Here is a 24,948-nt window from a genome sequence, read left to right on the forward strand (position 1 = left end):
AAGGGAAATGGAGAGTTACTGATCACTTTCGGTTATAAGATGAGTAAGTTCTGGAGACCTAATGACCAGCATGGTGACTATAGTCAATAACAACGTATTGTATACTTGAAATTTGCTAAGATCCCCAGTGTTCTCAACTCCAAAAAAAAAAAAAAAGGAACTATGGGAGGTGATGGATATGTTAATCAGTTTGATTGTGGTAATAACTTTACAATGTTATACGTATATCAAAACACTTATAGACCTAAATATATACAATTTTTATTTCTTACAAAAATACAATTAAATAAATACAAAATAAAAAACAGGTTTAAGTTTCAAATGCCAGATCCATAAATTATTAGTAAGTATTGAGCAGTATATTTAAACTCCCAGGGTCGCTATTTTCTCGTCTGTAAAACAAGGATAATTTCTACCTCATAGGAATTTCTTAATTATGGTAGGTAGTTGCTAAAAGGACACTTGGTAGTCACACCCTTGTATAATCTCTTCCTCTCGAGTGTGGGTAGACATAACAATTTACTTCTAACAAAATATAGCAAACGTAACAGGATATTACTTCTGATATTAAACTACAAAAGACTGCGAGTTCCATCTTGCTTGTTTCTCTCACTCTCTTACTTGCTCTGAGGGAAACCAGCTACCATGTTTGGGTTGTCCTATACAGAGGCCATGTGGCAAGGAGGTGAGGGAGGCTTCTACCCAGCAACCAGTAGAGAACTGAGACTTTCAGTCCAATCACCCATGGGAAACATGGTCCAACTACGTGAGTGTGTGTGGAGGCTTGAGACTGCAGTCCCATCTAACACTTTGCTTGCCTCCCTATGAAAGACCACAAGACACATGGCCCAGATAAGGGAGGCCCAGATTCATACCTACAGAAACTGTGGAATAATAAATGTTGCTGTGAGCCATTATGTTTAGGGTAAATCCCTACACAATGATAAATATATAACACAATATTGTTATCCACAGAACTGTTGAAATACAGCTCTGAATCTTAGGAGAATGCACTGGAATTAGAAAGCATATCAAGAAATACAGTCTGCCTTAAACTGAATAGAAAATATACAGCAGAAACTAACACAACCATGTAAAGCAATTATACTCCAATAAAGATGTTTAAAAAAAATTAACAACAAAAAATTGAGTAGAAAAGAGGGTAAGACAAATCCTTAGAAATAACCAATCATTAAGAAAAAGAAGATCCATCAGTGGAAGAGAAACCCATGGCGAAGGCCAAAAGGAGCAGTTATAACACTGAGGCTGAGAATTAGGAGAGAGTGTATAATGGAGGCCAAGTGAGGAGAGAATTTCAAGAAGGAAGTTAATACCAAAGTTTAATTAATATTGAGACAGAAGGAAGAGGAGTAATATTTGTTAAAAACTCATTATGAGACAGGCACTTACAGGTGTTTTGCAAGTACTAAATTATTTTGGTGCTTATAATATTAAAGCATATTTTTTCCCATTTCACAGATACGAAAGATGCTCAAATGAGGGAAATACCTTGCCCAAAGTCACACAGTGTGTGAAAGTGTCAAGATTCAAATATAGATCTGTCTAATTCCAATCCCTGGCTTTTTCCACAAATATACAACGACTCACTGACTTGTATAGAATAGCTTATAAAGCTGTCACATATAACAAACCTACTTAGACTGATATAAAATCCCTCTGAGGTGGTTAGGAATTTCCTCTCCAACCGTTGGATGGTGCTCAGGCTTTTCCATTTAACATTCCTGAAGGAACTATGTTCTCTCAGAACCCTGCTCATGTTGGAAGGGCTACTCTTCCCTCTTACCTTTGTGACTCCTTCCAGATACCATTTAAACATTACCTCCTCCAACAAACAAGGTCAATCTCCTATCTTAGGTGGAGTTGGTGACTCGAAGTTCAGATGCATACCTCCATAGGAGCACTTACTATGCTCTGTTTTAGTTGTTGCTTTATGTCTCTATCTCTTCCATCGTAGGCTCTGTCTATACTTCCTGTCATGATGTCTATATGCCTGACTTATAATAGAAAATAGATATCTGTCAGATGTAGATTGAATGAATAAATGAATGAAAACAATCCTGAAGACTAAGATGAAAAAGGTAGAGGAATGACAAGCAGAAACAAGAGCATATATGAAAGTCTGAAAGCATAAAAGAGCATGGGGTATACAGAAAAGAAAACATTGCCATATGGAAATTTAAGCTCACTTCATCACACATATATGAAATTCAGAACCATATGGTTATGGAATTCGCTAGGAGGAGCAGAAAAAGAGGTGGGAAAGCTAAGGGTTGTAACAGACACTGCTGGTTGCTGTCTAGTAGCCAAATTGTAACAGCGAAGAACAAACCTGACTCCATATTAGATCTATTTCTTTAGCTCTAACCCTTGTGCTCTGCTGCCTGTGCTTAGTCATGCTGGCTCTGCACCTTTTGTAAAAGATGTTGCCTCTAGCCTGAAATATACAGGATAGCCCATTCTCAAGGCTCTGACCTTCAAAGGTATAACATTTTCCCATTTATATGGAGATAAAAATTTGCAGAACAGAAAATAACAATTGTCTTGTTGGGAGTTTATAGGAACATTGTGAACAGACCTCCATGGACAACTAACTGTACAAACAAAGGATTCCGGCACCAAGAAGTTTGCACAACGAGCCACACCCTCTCCTCTTTTAGTATAAAAGAAGCCTGAATTCTAACTCAGGTAAGATTGTTCTTTGGGACACCGTCTTATCAGTATGCTGCCTTTCCAAATAAAGGCACTATACCTTGCCCCAATACCTCCTCTGTGGATTTATTGGCTTGTCATGTAGCAAGCCAGCATGAGCTTGGACTCCGTAACAATATCTCTCCTCCTCCTTCCTAACAGAACTCTTGAGTTCAGAAGTTCACCTGCATGTAACCATGTGCTTCAGGGACTGCTTATTCCCAGGCTTAGGAAGGAAGAGCGGGGGTTCCTGTTGTCTAAGGCAATCCTGATGGGTACATACCTCTTGCCCAGGTTGGTGTAGATATGCGTGTGTGATGCAACATACCCAGCCATGTGCTTATGCCCGGTAGAAACTTCATTTGTATTGATTAGTCACTACCTACTAATTGGGGTGATCTCAAGCTACTATTATTACCACATAATAATAATTGTCATTTATTGAGCATGTGCTGTGCTAAGCACACTAACAAGCGCTTTAGACACCTCATGTATAAACAAGCCCTAGGAGCAATCTCTTTGCTGGGGGAAGGGTTCAGGACTGACTTAATTTCTAGACAATGTATTTCAATTTGCATTAGCTAATCCATTTTGTTCACTAGAACAAATCACTCTTTGACCCCAGTGGGAAGAAAAAAAAAAGGCCTATTTATTACACGTCATGGTCACAAGAGAGAAGATTCCTTAGACCAGATATTCTTCCCTGGGTAGATGCAGTATTGATTTTCCTGAACCTACCTTGGAAAAAGCCCGTCTGCTGCAGGATCGTCATTTCAGTCACGCAGGAATGCTCAGGGAGGCTGGGCTCTGGCTCAAGAGTCTGCTAGGAGGCCGCCTTCTTCTGACCGGCCAGGCAGAACACAGTCCAGCCGAGCCGAGCTGCGGGGCCCACGCAGCCCTGGCCAGGAGCGCGGCTGCATGATGCGTCTCTGCCTCGTCCGCTGCAGTCTCCGCCAGCTGCAGGCTGGGAGGAGCCAAAACGCCAGGCGACCCCACCCGGGGCCTTGTATCCTATCCCATAGGACAGTATGCACCTTAAGGTCCTAAAGAACAGGCATGGGCTTCCCTGGTGGCGCAGTGGTTGAGAGTCGGCCTGCCGACGCAGGGCACACGGGTTCGAGCCCTGGTCTGGGAAGATCCCACATGCCGCGGAGCAACTGGGCCCGTGAGCCACGAACTACTGAGCCTGCGCGTCTGGAGCCCGCGAGCCACAGCTACTGAGCCTGCGCGTCTGGAGCCCGCGAGCCACAGCTACTGAGCCTGCGCGTCTGGAGCCCGCGAGCCACAGCTACTGAGCCTGCGCGTCTGGAGCTTGTGCTCCGCAACAAGAAAGGCGGCGATAGTGAGAGGCCCGCGCACCGCGATGAAGAGTGGCCCCCGCTCGCCGCAACTAGAGAAAGCCCTCGCACAGAAATGAAGACCTAACACAACCAAAAATAAATAAATAAATAAATAAATAAATTTATTAAAAAAAAAAAAAAAAGAAAAGGCACAAAATGTTCAAGGAATGTTTAGAAATAAGTTGAGAGGGTGCGTAGGGAAACCATGCCGTCATCAGGACACCAGCTCTGGGATGCTGAGCATCACCATCCTCTCCTGAGTGAAAATGACTGTTATGACTCTTCAGCCTCCTCTTCCTTAGAGGCTGATGCGGCAGAGTCCAGTTCATCCGCTTGGGCTGCGGCAGGATCTGCGCCTGTGTCACGTGGCTTCCGGTCACCTCTGCAAACTTTCTGGTGACACTGGTCTTGCTGCTGCCTTCCAAAGACTTCTGGTACTCTGTGGTCCACGGGATCATTTTTAACTGCCTGGCGGTGCTTGCCCTGTGGTGTCTCACCTGAGGACCGTGCTCAGCCCCCCGGGGGCAGTACCCAAAGGAAATGCTACTAAAGAAGGCATGGAGGTTTGCAGCTGAAGCCTGGAGAGGGGATCTGTACAAGTGTCCCAAGTGCTGCTGGATCAAGCCCGAGCGCGCCCACCACTGCAGTAGTTAAACCCAAATCCACTCCATATACAATGACAAAGCGGAAATAGAGAAGCTGAAGAGCGAGAAGCCCACGTGGGAGCAGTGGCTGCTATAGGAAGGGATGAAGTCCGTCTTTGGGGGCCCCCTCGAAGCTCTGGATGAACCCCTTCATCGGCTTCCGCTTTAGGCAACTGCAGACCAGACCCAGGAAAGCGGGCCCCCCATTCTCAGTGCGAGGCCCTCTCATCATGCTGGAACTTGTGAATGGACTTTATTTGTTTGGGGTCGGAAAGGGTGTCAACAGCCCATCTGTGACCAACAGGGCAAATGGAACCTACACAGACCAACTGCTCGGAGCAAGCAGAGTTTTATATATTTACGGTCACGGATGGCAGATTTCCACACCAGTAACCGGGTGGCATTCTGATCAGTGTCACTGCCCAGTGATGCAGGTGTGTGGCCACACGAAGAAGCCAAATGTCATTATCTTCCAGCACAGTTAGGAGTTTTGTTAACATGCTTCACATTTTCTAAGAAGAAGATGTGTGGGATATTACACTGTTTATTAAAAATCCTGTGTGCCGAGCTGCTTTTCTCAATCATGAAGAAAACAAGCCAATCCAGTGAACAAGAATTCTGCAGCTGGTGGTTTCAGGGAGCTCCCACTTACCCTCTTACTCACCAGTGACCCCCTCGGTCAAGCAGGAGCCCGTGTAGGTTTCCACAGCTCCGACACTTTGCACTGAGCAGCACGGGGGCTGCAGCCACGCTCCCCTGCCAGGAAGTGGCGGTCCCTGACCCTGTGGGCAGGTCTGCGCGTGTCTGTTTGTGTGTGTGTGTGTGTGTGTGTGTGTGTGCACGTGTGTTTTGAAGTGGGCAGTGTTGTTCAGGTGATGTAACATGTAATGGGCGTGTGCAGCAAACAAGCTATGTTTCAGAAACCGACGTTTCAGGGAAGAGGGGAGAGATGTGCGGAGTCCTCCTGCCCTGGGGTTTACTATGAATGTATTGCATATTGGAGACTATCTCGATCCAAAACACAATCATTCCTGTGTGGTTAAAAAAAAAAAAAAAAAAAAAAAAAGAAATATTAATGCTCGTGGACAAACCATGAAGGTGGCAGTGAGTCTCAGAGCACGATCTAAATACACACGCAAGTTATGGGTTATAACAGACCCTCTTCTTGACCAGGGCCCAGCAGGCTCTCCTTCCAGATCCTGCCCACAGAAAGGTTAGCATCTCAAAGGTCCTTCTCCCTGAAAGTTGTTTCATTTGAAAAAACACTTTCATTGCTCATTGGCTTCACTACAGTCTAACCACCAGGGCCTCCTTGCACTTTTCAACCTGCCAAGATTGTCCCCACTTCAGTCCTCTGCATTCCATGTTCCCTCTGGCCAGATGGATCTTCCCCAAGATATCCCATGACTCATTTCTTCATATCCTTCAATTTACTTAAATTTTATACTCTCAAAGTAACCTAATGTCTCTATATAAATTAGCAGTCCTGTCACTCTATCACCTTAGCTGAATTACTTTTCATAATAGAACTTGTTGCTATGTGGCCTTGCACTATTATATTTTTACCCTGGGTCACCCCAACTGGAATGTAAATTTCCTGAGGCTGAGGGCCGGACTTTGTCATTTCGTTCCTGATTTCCCCAGATCCCAGAAGAAGTGTGCCTGGCACAAAGTTGGCACTCAGTAAATAGTGCTGAATAAGCAAATGAATCATATTTATTATAGAGGTAAAATGTATTAAACTAAAAACATTGGACAGATTCTTAACTGATCAGTACATGTTTTAAACCACTGGATCTTGAATACTAGTATGTTCTGCGTTTTCTTTCTCAAGTGTGTCTATAGTGGGGGAGGAGAGAATGTTCTTAAATTTTTTAGGCTTATTGTAGAAATCAGGACCTTGAGATTCACGTTCTTCTTTAAGGCCCATCTAGCACTCCTCCCACTCCCCCACTTGTTAGGCTGCCTCTGGCATTTCAAGGTTTACATGGCAGATAAGAAGAGAGTTGTAATGCAAGAAATATCTTACTTAACTCTAGCGTTGACCTGGCCTTGGTACTTTCTGGGCTTGGAGGGTGTTAAGACTACTTCTGTTTCTTAGGGAGTGGTTGTAGTTTCTTCAGACATCACTCCTTCGCTGCTGGGATCTCTCGCTGCAGATACTTAGTGCAGGTAAAGTCTTCCCCTGATGCTACTTGCAAATCTCTGCCTTCCCAGCCTCTAGTTCCCTTGGTCCGCTCCTCACAGGCTATCATCTAAATTAGGATCCCATCATCCCTCTAGGCAGCCCTCTTGAACCTTCTTTTTAATCACTCTTGCTCAGCCTTCAGAATAACTAGACAGCTATAGCTTCTCACTTTTAAGCTTTATCAGACTTTGAACCAGGCTTCTTTGCTAGACAGACTCCGGGTAACAGAAGTAAAGCTGTTTGAGTGTTCTCCTTGAAGCACTGTCCAAAGCCATACATGGGGAAAATGCAAAATATCTTCTAAATTTCGGAAAATTCCTGGAGTCTTACTTTCCATAGTCCCTTCTTCTTCAAGCCGCATTGTCTTTGCATCTGCCCTTGAACTGCACTCTAACTGACTCTGAGTCCTGCCAAGAAATCCACTTATACCAAACCTTTCGTGAACCATGTAGACCTGATTCAGGAATTTGTAGGGGTGGCAGAGGCAATATTGAAATCATACCACTGACAGTAACCAAGTCAAGCCACATCCTGCACACAACCTTTCTCTATCATGCAAAGCAATTCAGGCTTCTCAGACCCCTGCTCCCTAATTTGCCTGCCCAAGATCAAGATTTTTCAACATAACAAATACCATTTCTATAAGAAAGGAGCTCTCCTCAAAAAAGAGCAGTCATGTCTGTAAATATCAAAGTTTCTTTCTTGCCTAAATGTATATGTATGTGAATGTACATGTCTATTTAGATTAACAGAAAACAGTACATGATGGATTTCTTTACACTTGAATTTGAATAATATTAAAAATGCAAAACGTTGAAAGTTACAAGGTCATCACTGCTTTAAATATTATGTGCGTGCACACACATAGGAAATATGAAGCAAATGTCAACCTCAGCTCCCACTATGTCTCAGATGGGACCACTTTAGCAGTTTGATGGATTGTCAAGTGTTCTAAGGCTAATGCAGACATTTGCATGCGTACGTATAAAGGTGTGTGCAGTTTTTATAGAAATATAATTGTGTGAAACACATTGATCCGTAGGTTGTTTTTTCCGTTAACAATATATCCCCAACATCTTTCTGAGCAGTACGTACACCAGTCTATTTTTTTGGCTGCAGTGCACTCCGTTTCATGAATGCAGCGTAGTTGATGCAGGCTCTGCTCGCCACACCTCCTCACTCCCACAACCACATCTCCAGTCTTTTATAGCACCTAATCGGGGATGAGCACATCTTTTCCCAAATGTTTTGACTATGTTGTCTTTTTCTCTCCGCGTGAACTTTAGAATAATTTTTGAAAGGTCAAAGAAAAACAAACATCCCCCTGAAATTAACATTACAGGAAATGGAGATATCAATTTGAGGGTGAATTAGCATCTTAAAATATTGCCTTTCCATCCAGAACCATGACATCCTTTTACATTCATTCATGTTCAAGTTGTTTGTTTGATTGACTTTATGTCCCTTGATAAAGCTTTGTGGTTTTTATCTTAAATGTCAGACACGAGCAACGATAAATGAGTGCTTAATATGCATCCCAGGAAGTTTTGCAATTAAACCTATAACCGAATTTCCAGATAAAAAAATTTTAAAAGCTGCCTTTGTGTTCTTACTTCTTAAATAATTTCAGTTTTTAACATTCTAATGGCTTCTATGGGTTGTCAACTTTTTTCATTGCCAATATTTCATTCAATAATGAAATTAATCTAAATCGTAGGAATGTATCTTTTTTTTTCCCCCCTGGAAGGTTTAACAAAGCTATTAAAATTTTGAATGTAATGTGTCAGCTAACATATGTGTAGTTTATTCTCCTGAATTGATTCCATGCAACAAACTTTGCTTGCCTGTGTTAGAAGTCCTAAACATTTCTTTTAAATTGAGTCTTCCTAATTAAGTATCCATGAGGGGTCAATCAGGGCAATGATAAAAATTGGTTCTGTTATTTTAAAACACTTATCTGTGTTTTCTATTGTAGTAAACCATAAATGCTTGCTTGGAGGAAGAAGCTGGGCATTCACCTCCTTACTCTGGACTTACACTTGAAACTTTAAGTGTGTACACCATACACAAATGCTGAGAATTCTATTGTGTAATCTTAACATTTAAATGGTCTATCCGTCCATTTTGGTGGGAAAACAAAAACTGCTCTACTTGTTTTAATAGGAAGGGATTTAATAGAGGGAATTGGATATTTAAAGTGCTGTTCATAAGGGCAAATAAAGGTCAGGGTGTGCCACTGCTGGTTTTAGGAAATCAGGAAGTGTGGAGATTCAGAGAAGTTTTGCTGAATCTCTCAGTTGCCTACAGCACTGAAGCAGGTGATTAAAAGAAGCTCATCCAGAAGATGATGCAAACCTTATGTCTACGGTCAGCTGAACATCTCACCTGTTACTGCCGGAAACAAAAAAATGACTTCAGTCTGTCCTTCACATCTCTTGTGACTAATCCTCTTGTTGGAATTAAATTTAAACCATGTGGCTTGTGGCGAAGGAGTCTGGGAAATGCAGATATAAGGAGGATCTTAGAACGGCAAGGATGGAACTCAATACTAACAGACAATATTTCACCCAAATGTTCATTAGCGTCATTCCTAAGATTGTCCCATTAGACACCTATAATACACATACTCATTTCAGGTTGGATCAAACACTCTATAATTTTCGACTTGATCTGAACTCATCTGGATGCCCTGATTCCCTACTTGCAAAATCCTAAGTTAAAACTTCCTCAGCCAGCAACCCCTGTTGGCAGTACCCTCTTAGACTTTTAGAAAATGGTGTAAAAATCCCTTTCCAGAACTGGCCCAGCCGAGCTGATTTATATCCTCCCTATTTTCATTTCCTTCTACTACAACAGTGAGAGAATGAGTTATAAAACTTGGCTAGCACTTTCCCTAGCAACAAACCAAATTAATACCGCCTCATTTCTCTTGGGTCACATTTCTACTCAAGAAGATTAACGTGTTTTCAAGACTGGCTAGGTGGTTTTGAATAACCGAAACTGTCAGTTTTACTGAATCATTCTTGGAATTGATTTGAGCCTTGTTGAGAGTGCTATCTTTAAAGGCTTAATTTGATTATTCACGGAAGGACTTCATGCAGTTTTTGAAATATATTATCCGTCTCCATGTCAATGAGCCTGGAAGTTTGTATAATCCTGGATAGGTTCCAGCAACATCATCCTGAGCGACTATGAGAATCGAGATCCAAAATCTTTAGACAGCAAATTTCCATTTATATCGCCTAATTTTCAGCTCCAGAGTCCTATAAAATGATTTCATATGAATTCTAAATATTTATTAATATCAAAATCTCCACTATGATAAAAAGAACTTTGTATCAAAATTGTTTTTCTCTTCTCTCAAAAAGAAAGAGTCATGAACAATTCAGGCAAATTGTTAGCATGGAAAAATCCAGAAATGCAGACAGAAACTAACAGAAAAAAAGTCACAAGTTAATGTCACTCTACTTTGAATAATTTAAAGAAAAACTTTCAAATTAATCATCAATTATCTAGCTTTTAACTTTTTAGACTAATAATTTTCTGAATTTGGTTGGTACACAGGAATATATTCTGCCTCTATATGAATTTTGTAGTCATCACTGTGGTTTCATTAAAATCTATACATGTTATAGGAGATGTTAATAATATCAAAATTATTTGTCATACAGTGATATGTAAAGCAGATTTCAAAATAATGTACTCTGACCCCATTTTTACTAAAAAGATAAAAAGATGAATTGTATTCTTAGAAAACCATTAATTATCTACGGCCAATGATATTATGATTGATTCTAATATTCCTATGTGTTTTCTGCATTTTCCTATAAAACTTTTGTTATTAAACATAGTTATTTTCAAGTAAAAGAACCAGTCTTCATCTGGAATTTTCCCCCAGAGGATCAACTAATCCTCTCCTCTTAAATTTACATATTACAAGTAATTTTTGACAAAAATACAATCACATTTCTGTGGAAAAGGGTCTTCTTTCCAACCAATTATGCTGTAACAATTGTATATACATAGGCAAAAAAGTGAACTTTGATAAATTCACTCTATACAAAAATTAGCTCAAAGTGAATTTTAGATGTTAAATATAAAATTATAAAACTTCTAGAAGACCACAGTGGGAAAAAAATCTTTGTGATCTTGGGTTAGGTAAAGATTTCTTTGATATGATTGAAAAAAACATAATCTGTTTTTTAAAATGAATTGATAAGTTGGATTTCATCAAAATTTAAAGCTTCTGCTAGTTTATGACACTACTAAAGGAATGAAAAGCCAAGTTACAGATTGGAAGGGAATATTTGCAAATCATATATGACAGAGAACATATAAAGAACGCTCAAAATTCTAACAACAAAACAAACAACTCAATAAAAAATTGGGCAAAATACTGAGTAGAATCTTGACAAAAAAACTTACGGATAGCAATTAAGCACACAAAAAGATGTTCAGAAGAATTAGTCATTAGAAAAATGCAAATTAAAATTATAATAGTATGCAATTACATATCTATTAGAATAACTAAAGTTAAGAAATCTTATCGTACCAAGTGTTGGCAAGGATGTGAAAAGACTGGAACTCTCTAGCAATGTAAAATGAGGCAGCACTTTGGAAAACAGTTTGGCAGTTTCTTAAAATGTTAAACATATACTTATCATATAACCCAGCCATTCCCCTGCTAGGTATTTCTTGAAGAGAAATGAAAGCATATATCCATTAAATATATGTACATAAATATTCATAGAAGCTTTATTTGGAAAAGCCTCAAACTCTAAACGACCCACCTCTCCATCAATAGGTGAATGAATGAACAAACTGGTATATCCAATGCTGAATATATTCAATGCTGAATATAAAATGGATTACTATTTAGCAATAAAGTAAAATGAACTATTGATATATGCAACAATGTGAATGATTCTCAAAATAATTCTGCTAAGTTAATGAAGCCAAACAAAAAGAGTCCATACTGTGTAATTCTATTTACACATGATCCTAGAAAATGCAAAGTCATTTATAGCAACAGAAAGCAGACAGGATTGCTTTGGGGTAGGCAAGCTGGGAGTGTGAAGAAGGAAGAATAAGCAAAGGTCTTAAGCAACTTTTGGGGGGAATGGTTGGTATGTTTATTATCTTGATTTTAGTGATACTTTACAGATACAGTTACATATCATATCTATATGTTTATATCATATACAGTTAACCTTTGAACAATACTGGTTCAAACTGGGTGGGTCCACTTATACATGGATTATTTTCAACAAACACAGTACTACATGGTCTGCAGTTGGTTGAATCCAAGGATGTGGAACCCCAGATATGCAGGAACCATGTATACTGAGAGCTGACTAAAATTTATACGTAGGTTTTTTTTCAACTGGGTGAAGGGTTGATGTCCCAAACACTCGCATTGTTCAAAGATCAACTGTATATATAAAAACTTATCAAATTGTATTCTTTATATATGTATGTTTAATTTATTATATGTTAATTGTATATATATTATTATATATAATATATATATAGCTATCAAAAAAAAAAAAAAAAAGGAATACATGCTGTTTTGGGTATCTATTACTATGTAACTAATTCCTCCAGATCTTAATGTCTTAAAATAACAAACATCTCCGGGAATCACAAATCTGGAAATGGCCTACCTGGATGATTCTCTCTCATCTCATGAGGTTGCAATCAGGATGACAGACAGGGCTGCAGTCATCTGAAGGTTGGGCTGCATCTGGGGGATGCTCTTTCAAGATGGTTCACTCACATGGCTGTTGGCATGTGGCCTCAGTTCCTCTTCATACGGACCCCACCATAAAGCTGCTTTGTATCCTTCAGAATAAATAATTCAGATGAGAGCAAAAAGGAAGCCATGTTGCCTTTTAAGGCATATCATCATTTTTGAGATATTCTATTGGTCACAGAAACTAACCATGATACAATGTGGGAGACAAATATACAAGGGCATGAATCCCAGGAAGTAGGGATCCCTAGGGGCCATCTTGGAGCCTGACCCTTACATATGTTCATTGTAGACTATGGCAGTATTTAAATTTGGAAGTGAAAACTCTTTGTATTCCCACAGCCAAAGTTAACATTTTCTGCTTATAAGTATTCCACAAAAAATATCATGCCTACTGTTTCACATTTTTTTCTTCACTTAATACACTATAGACATCCTTCCTTGTGAGCGTGAATTTGCTAATATGGATGTCTCATCTTTTTTGTCTTTTTTAAAACAACTTCATTAAGTTATAATTAACATAAAATGAAACACACATATTTAAAGTAAAAACAAAACAAAACCATTTAACATGCCTATTTGAAAAATAATAAATTGACCTATATCAATAATTAAATTTATGCACTTTGCTTATTAGCACCCTCCGCCTAATAAATTGGTATATGATAACAAGCATTTGAATCTAAGAGTTAAAAAAGTTTGGTATATTTTAGACTTACCTTTTTCCCTCTAGTCACTTTAGAGCTTCTTGGGCTTCTTCGTCTTGATGGAAAGTTTTGGAGATTATATGTTTGGGGCATTTGAGCTAGGCAAGAGATGAGGGGTCATTGCAACTTCAAGGCAGGATGAAAGAACAGGAAGAATTTTGGGTCTCAAATTCCTTCCCACAATGCAGGTAGCTGGCAATTAGATATATTCATAGTAAGCATTCCATTAATAGTACTTATTTAAACTTTAGGATATTTATGGTAATAGAAGAGTTATAAGTTTTTAACAAATGAAGTCATGCAATACTATTATATAAGAAAAGAAAAAAATTTAACCTCAGTATTTTTTCTTGTACAGTCTTCATAATGAATTAAGCAACAAATAATAAACCTCTTTTTAAAAATAGACTGAATGGAGTATGAATTTGGCACAGTGGCTTAATTTTCTTACTTATTTTAGCTACAAAATGGGGTTTATAAAAAAGGCTTCAAGATTTAGATGAAATATTTAACATTTCTAAATTTAATATTTATAGTTCTATGGAAAATCTTTCACTTTCTTCTTTGCAGTTGAATTTATTATAACAGAGTTGATTTTAGAAATTCTCTCTTGGAGACTTTAATTGTTTAAAAATTCATAGCTTCACCAAAATGGAGAATTAAAGAGAAATCGACTATAAGCTTGGTGAAGGGAGGCTTATCATTCTACCACCAAGATCTGACACACTGCAGGTGCCCAGGAAATAAGAGTCAAAGAACAAAGCTTAAGAGAGCTGGACATCAAGCAGAGCTGCCCAGCAAACCAGCTGTGTGTTAACTTAGGCAAATCATCCCTCATTTTCCTTGCTTAAAATGGAGTGTTTCTGACCAGTCCTATTAATTGGGACTTTTAATTGTAATAGAAATTCATATAAAACTGGTCCAGCTAAAAAAAAAAAAAAAAATTAAGTGGCTGGGGGCAGAATTTAGTGACACAGAGTTCTTGCTTCTCTACATTCAGGAGACTTCTTGTATACCATCTTCCTTATCTGGGACTGGCTGAAAACTCTCAGAATTACCACTGCTTCTATCACATGTCTGTCCACAAATAGTCACTGCCTTTAAGGGCATGTAGTCTTCAGCTAGGCAAGGCCTGTATCACGTGTCTACCCCTTAATGCTGGTGGGACATGGAGTGAGGGAGAGTGATCGCTCCATCCAAATCTCATGGAATGGATTTCCTTAGGAAAAGAGATTTTCTTACCAAAAAAGGAGAAAGGGAAGCTCGACATATACAGCCTATCCATTACAAGGCTCATGGAATAAATAGCCTTCCATATTTTAATGATGATTAAATACCTGGTTCTGTTTTCAGGATTTAATGCCTCTTAAATAATCTTTATTAAGTAATCCTTCTCTGTTAGGACTGCATATCTTAAATGTGAAGGTCAATCTTGTCAAAATACCATGGGCAGCTATTAATTTAGTGGCATGATCTTTTCTAACTGAAAACAAAAACTTTGTGATATCTATATGCTTTTAGAGAAGCTTAAGGAAAATTGCTTTGCAGAATAATCTCTCTTGTCAGACACAATCCCCCCAGACTGTGTTCCCAACTGGACTTGATTAAACTTTTACTGTTTCTTTGTTCAGCTCAAACTAACCACACTGGCACACTTAGGGCTGCTTCCAAGCGGTGTTTCTGGCAATAACACTCCTGTCTACACAGACTGTTCTTAAAATTGTGACCATATGAAAGAGGAAGTTTAGCCCAGGAGACCAATGTTTATGTTTTCATAACACCAAAGTCAGCCAGTAATCACTTTTGAATTACCATGATATCTGCTTTGGTTAATTTGAGTAAAGTTGCAATTTTTAAAGGCCTGTAAGTTTTGAGTATGTAAGTACTGAACATTGTAAATGAGGTTTATAAAGTGTGATTGAAGTACATGCCTAGTTAAAAAAAAAAAGTATAGCCAGAAAAGCAGAAGAAAAGCTTCAGTCAGATCTTATTTTACTGAGAGAAACGTAATTCCTGGAACCCAATCTAAAAATCATTTTAGAAAGATTTTTGTCAGGGTTGTTTAGGCTAGAGAAGAAAACTTGGAGTGGCTTAATCACTGTCTTCAAGTGTATGAAGGGATTCTATGAAATTGAAATTTATTACTTTTTCCCTTTCCATGGTGAATTGAATGAAATAAAATAGCATTAAATTAAGTCAGAGGCAATTTAGGTTAGACATAATGAAGAACTTCTTGGCTAACAGAATTGTAACACAGCAGAATTCCTCCAAGGGAAACTGGGAACTATTTGTTCTTCATGGTCATCAAAAAAAAAAAAAAAAAAAAAAAAGGAAAGGAAGGAAAAACAATGATAAAAGAAGAGGAAAAAAGAGATAGAGCTTTTCCCAGTTCTCTCAGCTGAAATTGTTGTATCTGCTCCACAAGTAATTGGTGTCACTTCTATTGTGTTGATTGTCACTCTCACCCTTTGTGTTATTCATTTGTCTTGGACAAGAGAGACTCTGCTTTAACTTTGACCACGAGATTTCTAAACCATTGCCAAGGAGAGGCTGAAAAGAGATTAAATGGAGCTTGGAGCTGTATATCCAGAGCTGCTGATCTCCGGCATGTGGTGGAACTTAATAACTCAGAATCCGGGACATGTGGTGAAGCCAGACAATTGTATAATTTGGGGACCACATGGCTGGATCGTGTCCTTCTGTGTGGAGTGAAAGTAATATCAGGACAGAAAATGAGGACATGGGGGAAGGATACACGTTCCTCCTTTTTCTGGGACTGGTGTCTTACAGTGTGGATAACACGGAATAGGCATGGTAGAAAACTCCTGGTATTAGAGAGAGGATGGCAGGAACCAGGTTCATCAAAAGAGGAAGTGGCCCAGGAGACCCTGTCCAGATCTGGTTATAATCTTTCCTTGCTGTTTTAAGACACTCCACTAGAAGCTGAATACTCCGGGTATAGGCACAAACATGGCGGAAGCCTCAATGAAACCAAATATCTTAAGATGTGCATACTGACGAGAATCAAGATGATTCACTCCTGGGAACCCAGGAGTTTTAAGGGTTGTAGGCAGAAGGTGTGCTGGAAAGTGGGTTAAGACACGAGAGACTGAAAACAGGATCGGCTGACACTTTATATGTGGAAAAATCAGAGGGACTGGTCCCCATTCAACTAAAGCAACAGCCCCCCTCATACTCCTGCTAGAGATGAGAGATTTATTCCCTGCAGAAATCGTACTAGGAACGTCCTGGCTTAGGGACACCAGGCAGTGAGATACAGTACACATGCCAAAGAGTGAGTGCTCTTCACTCATCCAGAACTAGCTGATGGGCTGCGCATCAAGGCAGAAGATTGAGAACTTTCTCTAGAGTGAAAAGAAAACTACAGATTTGGGGATCCCTCAATACTATAGCTGACCTGACAGACACACAACTTTACTGCATCACTTTTAAGTCAGTCAGAAACCAACAGACATTTGAGGAAAACTTCTACCTCTAACAAGAAGACTAAAACACACCACCATCCATACACAGTGTAAAGAAACAATGTCTCAAAATAAAAGAGACAATGCAGGAAGAAAAAAAAAAACTTTAAAAAACTAAAATTTTTATCCTTAGGAAAAAAAATAGAAAATATTAAATTCATGAAGCAAACATGATGCCATTTTTTAAAGAATAGTTAAACAATAGGAAAAATACATAAAATAGATGGAAGTTTAAAAAATTTTGAAGGAGTGACAAGATAAATTTAAGGAACCCACACAATAGGGTTAAAAGACAGAGATAAACAATAGGAGGAAACAAAGATAAGTTATTCTGAATGTGGATTGAAGTTGCTAATCCAGAGTCATTTTCATTTCCAGTATCCTACCTTTTTTTAGTTGCCTTGGACTTTGGGAGTCCTAGGATAATGTGAAAGAAAAACAAATATAAGTCAGATTGGCTGCATCTTGAGATCACTCAGTCATAGGTGAGGTGGGCTGCTCAAAAGCTACCTTTGGCTTAAGATGTCTATAGGTCTCAAGTAGCCCTTCCAGGGGCATGGGTTTCTCACATATACAGCCCCTTCAACAAAATGCAGGATACAGTAACTTGCCACTGAAATCATTCATTCTCTGCCTTCCATCCAGTGCTTCTGAACGCTTAGAGCCCTGTGATACTATCCTCTCTTAAGAAGCCAAACTGCATAGTCATACTGACACTGAGGTATTTCTCCCTGACTGTGTTAGAAGCAGAGTTATATACATACTAGGAAAAAAGATGAAAAGTGTTCTAAGACAAGGAGAGTAGGAGTTACACACTAGATGGCTCTGTTTAATAGATGAGGAAATTGTGGGTGGAAAGCTGTAACATTTCTTATTTATGCAGTAGTTATACTTTTCTTATTTCTAAATGACAGAAGAATAACACCTTCCAGCAAAGAGTTCAGAACACCTGTCTGAGGAACAAGCATAATCCTAGACTCCAAATCCAGCATCTTTCCGAAGAGCTAGACATACATGTTTTCGAAGGTCAACCATTTGAACTTTTCACTATACTAATCATTGTTCTGTTGATACATTCTTCTTTTAAATGCACTATTCGTTATTACAAATTAAATAGAGTCAAGCAAGTCTAAATTAAGACAATATAACTCATAAAGAGTACCTCTGTTTTCCTTATTTCTAACAGTTGGAGAAGCCATCCACATATATAAGTGTAAGTTCTATTCTGCGTATATAATCTGTATGCTAAATGGTTCTTTGGTTAGAAATACTAATTATGATTTCTCTAAAGAGGTTTTATTAAATGTATCTTTTCATCACTTAAGTTTCCAAAATAAAATAACATGATTTGACACAATAATTTTAAAATAAAGGAATTTTAAAAGTTTTAATTCTAAAAATGTTTTCATTTTTGTTGTGGAGGGAGGAAAGCCAGTCAGAAATGTACATCAGAAGGGTAGTGGAGTCTTTCATTTTTCTTTTCATAAACTGTAATAGTGAGTCTGTATTGATTTATGGTATGAGACTTGCATAAACATAAGACTTTATTTTAATCAACTGAACATGGCCTCCAGAGTTAAAATAAAGTATTTTATATATTGAGACTAATACTATAAACATGATTTATAGAGTTTTGTAATCTCAACATGCAGATCTTAAAAATCCAAGCCTAATCTTTATGCTATTAAACTCTGCAGTACACTCTCTTTGACTTGAGAGAAACTTGAGAAAATTTCTTAACTTGTTTTTCTTTCCCCAGTTCATTTCTGTGCCTTATTTAACAACTCTTTTCAAAATCAGAAACTTGGCATTGTTCTTTGTATTTCTGAAAAGAATTCTCCCTCCCACCATTGTTCTCTGGTTAGAAATGCTGATTATGATTTCTGTAAAGAGGTTTTATTAAATGAATCTTTTCATAGCTTTTAAAAGTTTCCAAAATAAAAATAACATGATTTGATACAATCATTTTAAACTAAGGGCATTTAAAAAGTTTTACTTATGGGACAGAGGAGTGCCATTTTTTTTTTTTTTTTAAAGATTATTAAACTCTTGTTTGGCCTGTTATTGTTTTCCACTTGGAGGCCATCAATCACGGTAAAGCCAGGTTCCCCTGAACCTATCTTCTGACCATTAATCTTCCTCGTTTCTTATTTGCTTAGTCCACTTTGCAGACTGGAATAATCTCCCCTGCTTAGAGATCAGTACACAATTTATCATCAGCTAAAAACCTAGAACTATCTTCCCTAAGACTGCCCAGTTTTGTACAATCTTAACCACTGAGGTGCCAAAAGCTCAAGTTCCTTGGCCAAATTACAGCCTATAGCTCTGTTTCAAAAGGATCATTTTGATCTTTTGACTGGAAATGTTAATACTTTGAAGTATATTTGGTTGCACTAAGCTATATGGTGGTACTCACACGAAACTAGAAATTACCTAAATGTCCAAAAATAGAGAAATGTTTACATAAAGTGTGTTACATTCAAATGTAATAAGCAGTTATTAGCCATTAAAATAATACTAAGGATGAATATTAAACAATAAGGAGAATGTTTAGAATATGGAGTTACATTTTTAAGTAATGAAAGTATTAAAACTGTATACAAAAGAATTCTATTTTTGTGGAAAGGAATAAGAATGTGTATGCATAGTACGTATGACAGAAAAAAATGACAAGGGACTAAATACTAAAAAATGTTAAAGTGATGAAGGAAAATTCCCTATTCTTCCTGTATGATATGTTTTCTAATGTTTTGCAATGTATATATATATTACTTTGTAATAACATTGAAAAACCATTTATAAACAAGAGGTCCTCTATATCTTCACTGGAGACTCGCTATTTGTTTGTTTTGTCTTAGGATAAAAATGGAGGTTCTTGTCCAAAGAGTGTGGTGAAGACCTGCCTAAAAACAGTAGGAATGAGAGGCAGACTCTTGCAGATCCTGAAGGGATGGCTTCAACCCACACAGATCCCTTTTTTGCTCTGAATTTCCAAGCTGGAGAGAGTTCAACCACACCAACTGGCAAGCACTCACTCTGGTGTTCTTTCTATCGTCTGTTACAATTACCATCTCATTTTCAGCTGGGGAACCGCTAACTTGTATTCCATCCAAATAGGGAAAAAAAAAAAAAAGTATGATGGAACTAAAAAGAAGAGCTCCAGTGCTATAGATTGGCTCAGCTATGCTCCAATGGTAGCACGGTTTCATCCCTGACAAGACACAAAGTGTTTCCTCCCTGGTGTCAGTTATTCTGTCCCCTGTGCCCCTAATATGGCTTTACAATGCCACGAGACAGTTTAGGGATTCAAGTGTGACATCTCAAAACATCACCAGTGTCCAAGTGTCCTAAGTTCAAAACTTCAAGGTCTCCTGGTGCCACACTCAGCTCATGTTAGAATCATCTCCATGCCCAATCTAGTGCCCCTTTATATCTGTTTATATCACTGCACTCAGGTGTTTGTAACCTCCTTTGAGGATGTGTCTGATGCACCTTAGTATTTCCAATGATGCTTTGCTTAGTACTTTGCTGCTCATAGATGTTTAGCAGTTCTCTGTTAGAGGGAGGGTAGATAGACAGACATGGGTGATAGACACTGATTCGGTATAAGCTGGTATAAGCCATCTACTCCTAGGCTAAAAGAAGAGAATATTGTTTATTCGTATTTGAGGGTTTGAAGTCGCCCAATAAATGGTGTTCCTTTCTCCAACACATGTTGGGACCCACTGAAGGAAGTTAAGAAAATAGAGATAAAGACACGTTAGAGAATGTGGATGGCCATAAAGGATGTCTTAATAATGTGCTCCAGGGCTGGACAGACTTATCACGGGCCCAGCTAGGCAGCTGCCCCTAAGAGAAATCCAAAGGGGTCAATAAACCAGTTGTATTTGGAGAGGACTTTAGGCTGAAGTCCTCTAAATCACTGATTCTCAAACTTCACTTTGCTTAAGAATCACCTGGAGAGCTTCTTTAAAAATCAAACTGGCAGCTTCCTTCTATCCAGTCATTCTGATTGAGTGGTCTGGATAGAGCCTGTTACCTGTACATTTTGAGACAGGGCTGTATATTCTATCAGAACAGAATTGTTATTATAAGGTCCCAAACACCACAGCTGAACAAATAGTATTCTCTTTCTTCATAGGGTAAAGTTGCCTCTTCTAAGAGCAAGCGCATACGTAAAATTCAATAAGCAATTTGTAAAAATAAAATAATCATTACTAATTGGCAGAGATGAACATGTACCAGCCAGTCAAGTTCATACTGCCTCTCAAAGGGCTTTATTTTGCCAGGTGGCAGACCATACTACTTGGCTGGAAAGGACAGCATCTACATCGGGACATCCTGGGAGCATAGATGTGTGCTTTGGCTTGAGAAACAATGAAGCACATCAGAAGATTTTCTATGACGTGGCCACAGTAAGAATACTGTAAGCCACATGAATCTGACTGGGCTTTTGTTTCTTTAGAGAGTTGACTTTTCAACCTGAAAAATTAGCCATTTTATTTAAAAAACATTCGTTGTATAAAAGTAAAATCTTAATTTCTTCAAGCTTTCCAAGTGAGAAAGTGGATTTTTAAAACCACTTCTCCCCTTCTCCCTACATACATGGAAATACCATAAAAAAGAGCTGAGTGATGACAGGGACTAAGTGAGGGTGACTGATAAATTGTAGTGAAGAATTCTCCCAGTCTCAGTTCCCAGGGGTCACATCTGGTGCTGGAGATGATGTAATCCTAAAGTTATTGCCACTTCCAGCACCTTTTCTCTCTTCCTACCTGCTCATGAGGAAGAGTTACTGGGATGTGAAAACTGATAATCAAAGCGAAAATTGTTCTTTGTTAAAAGCAAAATATTTTAAACAAAAGATAAAGTCTTGCTATTATTAGAAACGTATCTGAGCTGGCAAAAGCAGGAAACTAACATTTATTGTGTCGCATTTCTACTTTGTGCAGACTTCAGTGGTTATGATCTGTTGAAGAAAATGAGGGGCTAAATATCCCAGGTATTCACAGGAGCAATCATTTATAATGATTGTTGCAATGTAACAATTTACTGATTCTTTTTCTCATAGATGTTAGTCATGCCATAGTGGCTAACCTTTAAATTAGCTAGCAAATGTTTCTCTTCATAACTGTTCCCATTGAAGATAAAATGCTAGTTAATTTCAATAGCAGAGAAGAGCAATTAGAAAATTAAAGACTCTTTCTCTTCATATTTCCATTTCAAAATCTCTGTTAGTTTAAGTAATGTTTTATGCTTTGATCAAAGCTATTAGCAGATGGCTCTATTTTATGAAAGACAAGAGTACATCTAAAATGCCAACACATTTGTAAAATCCAATTCCAGGTTGCATTATTTAATGTCTATTAATAAGGTATAAATTTGCAGTTAAATACATATTTCATCTGAACAAAAATGATTATTCATTTAGTCCTTTTCAAGGCTCTTTTGATTATAGTAGCAGAAACCCATCCCAACTAGCAGAAGCAAAAAAGAGGAGTTTTGGGGAGGCAACTAGGTTGCAATTCCATAAGGTTCCTTTCTCTGCGACTATGTCTGCTTGGGCCATACAATGTTTCTCCTACCCTCAAAACTCCCTCTCAGTTCTACCAACCTCAAGAGGTACCATTTCTGAGGTATTAATTCATGTTAATAGGAAAGAGAAGCTCATGAGTCCACCAAGAGTCCAGTATCTGCTCCACTGTCCAATGAGGACTTGTTTAAACAAGGCTATGCTTTCTCGGGAAAGAGAACTGGACACAGTGGCAGAGACTCGAGCTGTCATCAGAGCTGTTCCTAAATGGTACCTGCAACCATCCGCCACCAATTTAGCCTCATTGCTTCACCATAATGCCATCTGCAGAATCAACAGGTTAGAATCGATTAGTTCTTTGTATTAGTCAAAGTGTAGTTGATTTACAAAATTATATCAGCTTCAGGTGTACAGCTTCAGGTGTACAGTATTTTTTCAGATTATACTCCATTATAGGTTGTTACACGATAATGCCTATAATTCCCTGTGCTATACAGTATATTCTTGTTGCTCACCTATTTTATATATAGTAGTTTGTATCTGTTAGTCCCATACCCTTAATTTGCCCCTCCATCCTTCCCTCTGCCCTTTGGTAACCACAAGTTTGTTCTTCTCACAGATATAGAAAATAGTTCATTTCTAAAAATCCCTTTAAATCTACATTTTAAGCACCAACGATAATCATTTTTCTTAAAATAATATCTTCCAGGCCAATGATAAAGAACATTACATCTGCATGTTACATGAAAGCAAACTCAGTGGTTAGCTAAAAATTTAAAAATCTGAGAAGAAAACTGAAGGGTAATCACAATCATAATGTATTGCTTTTTTGCTTTTTATTTTATTGAAACAAAATAATTATTTTTCTATCAAAGGAAAAATAATATAAGCTAGCATCTATTGCACCCTAACAATAGCCAAGCAGTATACTGAACATTTAAATGCATTAATGAATTGAATTCTCATATTTATATAAGTTTGGCATCATTACCTTCATTTGGAGATAAATATTTTAAAATTGGATTAAATAGCTGACTCAAAGTCAAACAGCCCTGAAGTAGCACATCTGAGAATCAGCTGTGATTCTGAAATGTTTGCCCCACGGTGCTTGTCTACCGGACTTTCATTTGACATGAGTTTGCTTCTGCTAGTGTGGGATTCTGAGTGAGAGGGATGCAGATTTCATTCAAAACTAATTCTCTTATTCTGCTTTAATTATTTTGACCATCTACCACCCACTCATGGCTCTATGACCATCACTACCATCCCAGGTCATACACAGAAGGAGAAGAAATTGAAAAGGAATGTGAAGGAATAGGATGCTTTCTGTTCGTGAGACACCAAGGGACAGGACCTTTAAAAAAGTCATCCAATGCATTTTATGTCTCGCCTCCCCATCATCGTATTCTATACCCCTTTATAAAATTATAGACACCAGAATATTTTATTCCTACATACTAAAGAGCCATGTTAATTCAGCCATGATCCCAGAAGAGTCTCTCTAGTCAAAGGAAATACAGCACAAAATCTTGATAATCCTCCGAATAGATAACCAGTCCTTGAATCAATGACAGTTGACATAATGTTCATTGGATTTATCTTTAAATCATTATTAATGGAGGCAGGGAACATTTCTCAACTCAATATCCCAAGTGTATATTGAACAAAAACTACTGATATATAATGCACATTAAATGCATTTGTCTAGTCCCATCTTAGATTGTGTCATGGACTAAAACAGTGCTATCTCGTTTAACATATCTTAGAAGGCTGAGAACACAAATAAGCATGAGTCCCCAGAGAAGCAGACATTAAGGCTGAAACAGAACAGCAAATAGACTTAAGGAATGCAAGACTACAAGACTGGTCACCATCTTCATATACTTCATTTTCTTTACTATCAGTAAAATCTTTCTTTGTCATTGTCATTCATTCATTCATTCATTCATTCAAGAAATATTTATTAACATGTACCAGAAAATATGCTAGGTCCCTTAGAAGCCAGTAATAGAAACAAACAGAAGGGGCTGCTATCTTCTTGGAACTTAGATGCCATAATCTTCATTTCCTACCAAACCTGTGGAGATGCTTGAGTGATTAAAACATAAGTAACATACAGCTCATCTTCAGGTATGTGTCTTTTTTGCCTTTGGCCTCCGTTGTACCTTCTGTGCCTGATTTTTTTTTTATCTTGAAACCATTCAAGCTGCTCCAAGCCTCCTTTCCATGAGAACATATTGAAAAGGGGAGGAGAGGGTCCAAAAAAGAAAAAGAGAGAAAGCAGAGCATTCTCATGCACTCTCTGCAACTCCCACTTCTGGGTTTAGAATGTTTCTTTTGCACTTTCTGTGATGGGAAGGAGATTAGTCTGAGTGACCCCAGGAGTTATGTCTGCATGTGGGAAGAGGGTGCTATCAGCTTGTCACCACATGTAAGTGTCCACTTTGGGTGCTTCCTTTAGCTCTCAAGCAGTACACGTTTTGTTTGTTTGTTGTTTTCCTTCATATCTAGTCTTCAGGGTAAGCCTTCATTCCTGCGAGAGAATTTCAAGTTACTCTTCTTGAACGCAGCAATAACTGATGGATACAAA

At 38.2% G+C, this 24,948-nt stretch overlaps 1 protein-coding gene across 1 annotated transcript in view; it reads right to left on the reverse strand.

Annotated features, from left to right (window-relative positions):
* Nucleotides 1–13,353: 13,353 nt before the first annotated feature.
* LOC309615922 (uncharacterized protein) overlaps nucleotides 13,354–24,948 on the reverse strand; it is a gene marked incomplete at its 5' end in the record, with an annotated part of 457,881 nt that continues 446,286 nt past the window's right edge. The window contains one exon of the mRNA XM_082366012.1: nucleotides 13,354–13,532. The remainder of the gene's footprint in view (nucleotides 13,533–24,948) is intronic.

Source organism: Balaenoptera borealis, assembly GCF_965194805.1.
Source record: "Balaenoptera borealis genome assembly, chromosome: 18".
Lineage (NCBI taxonomy): Eukaryota > Metazoa > Chordata > Mammalia > Artiodactyla > Balaenopteridae > Balaenoptera > Balaenoptera borealis.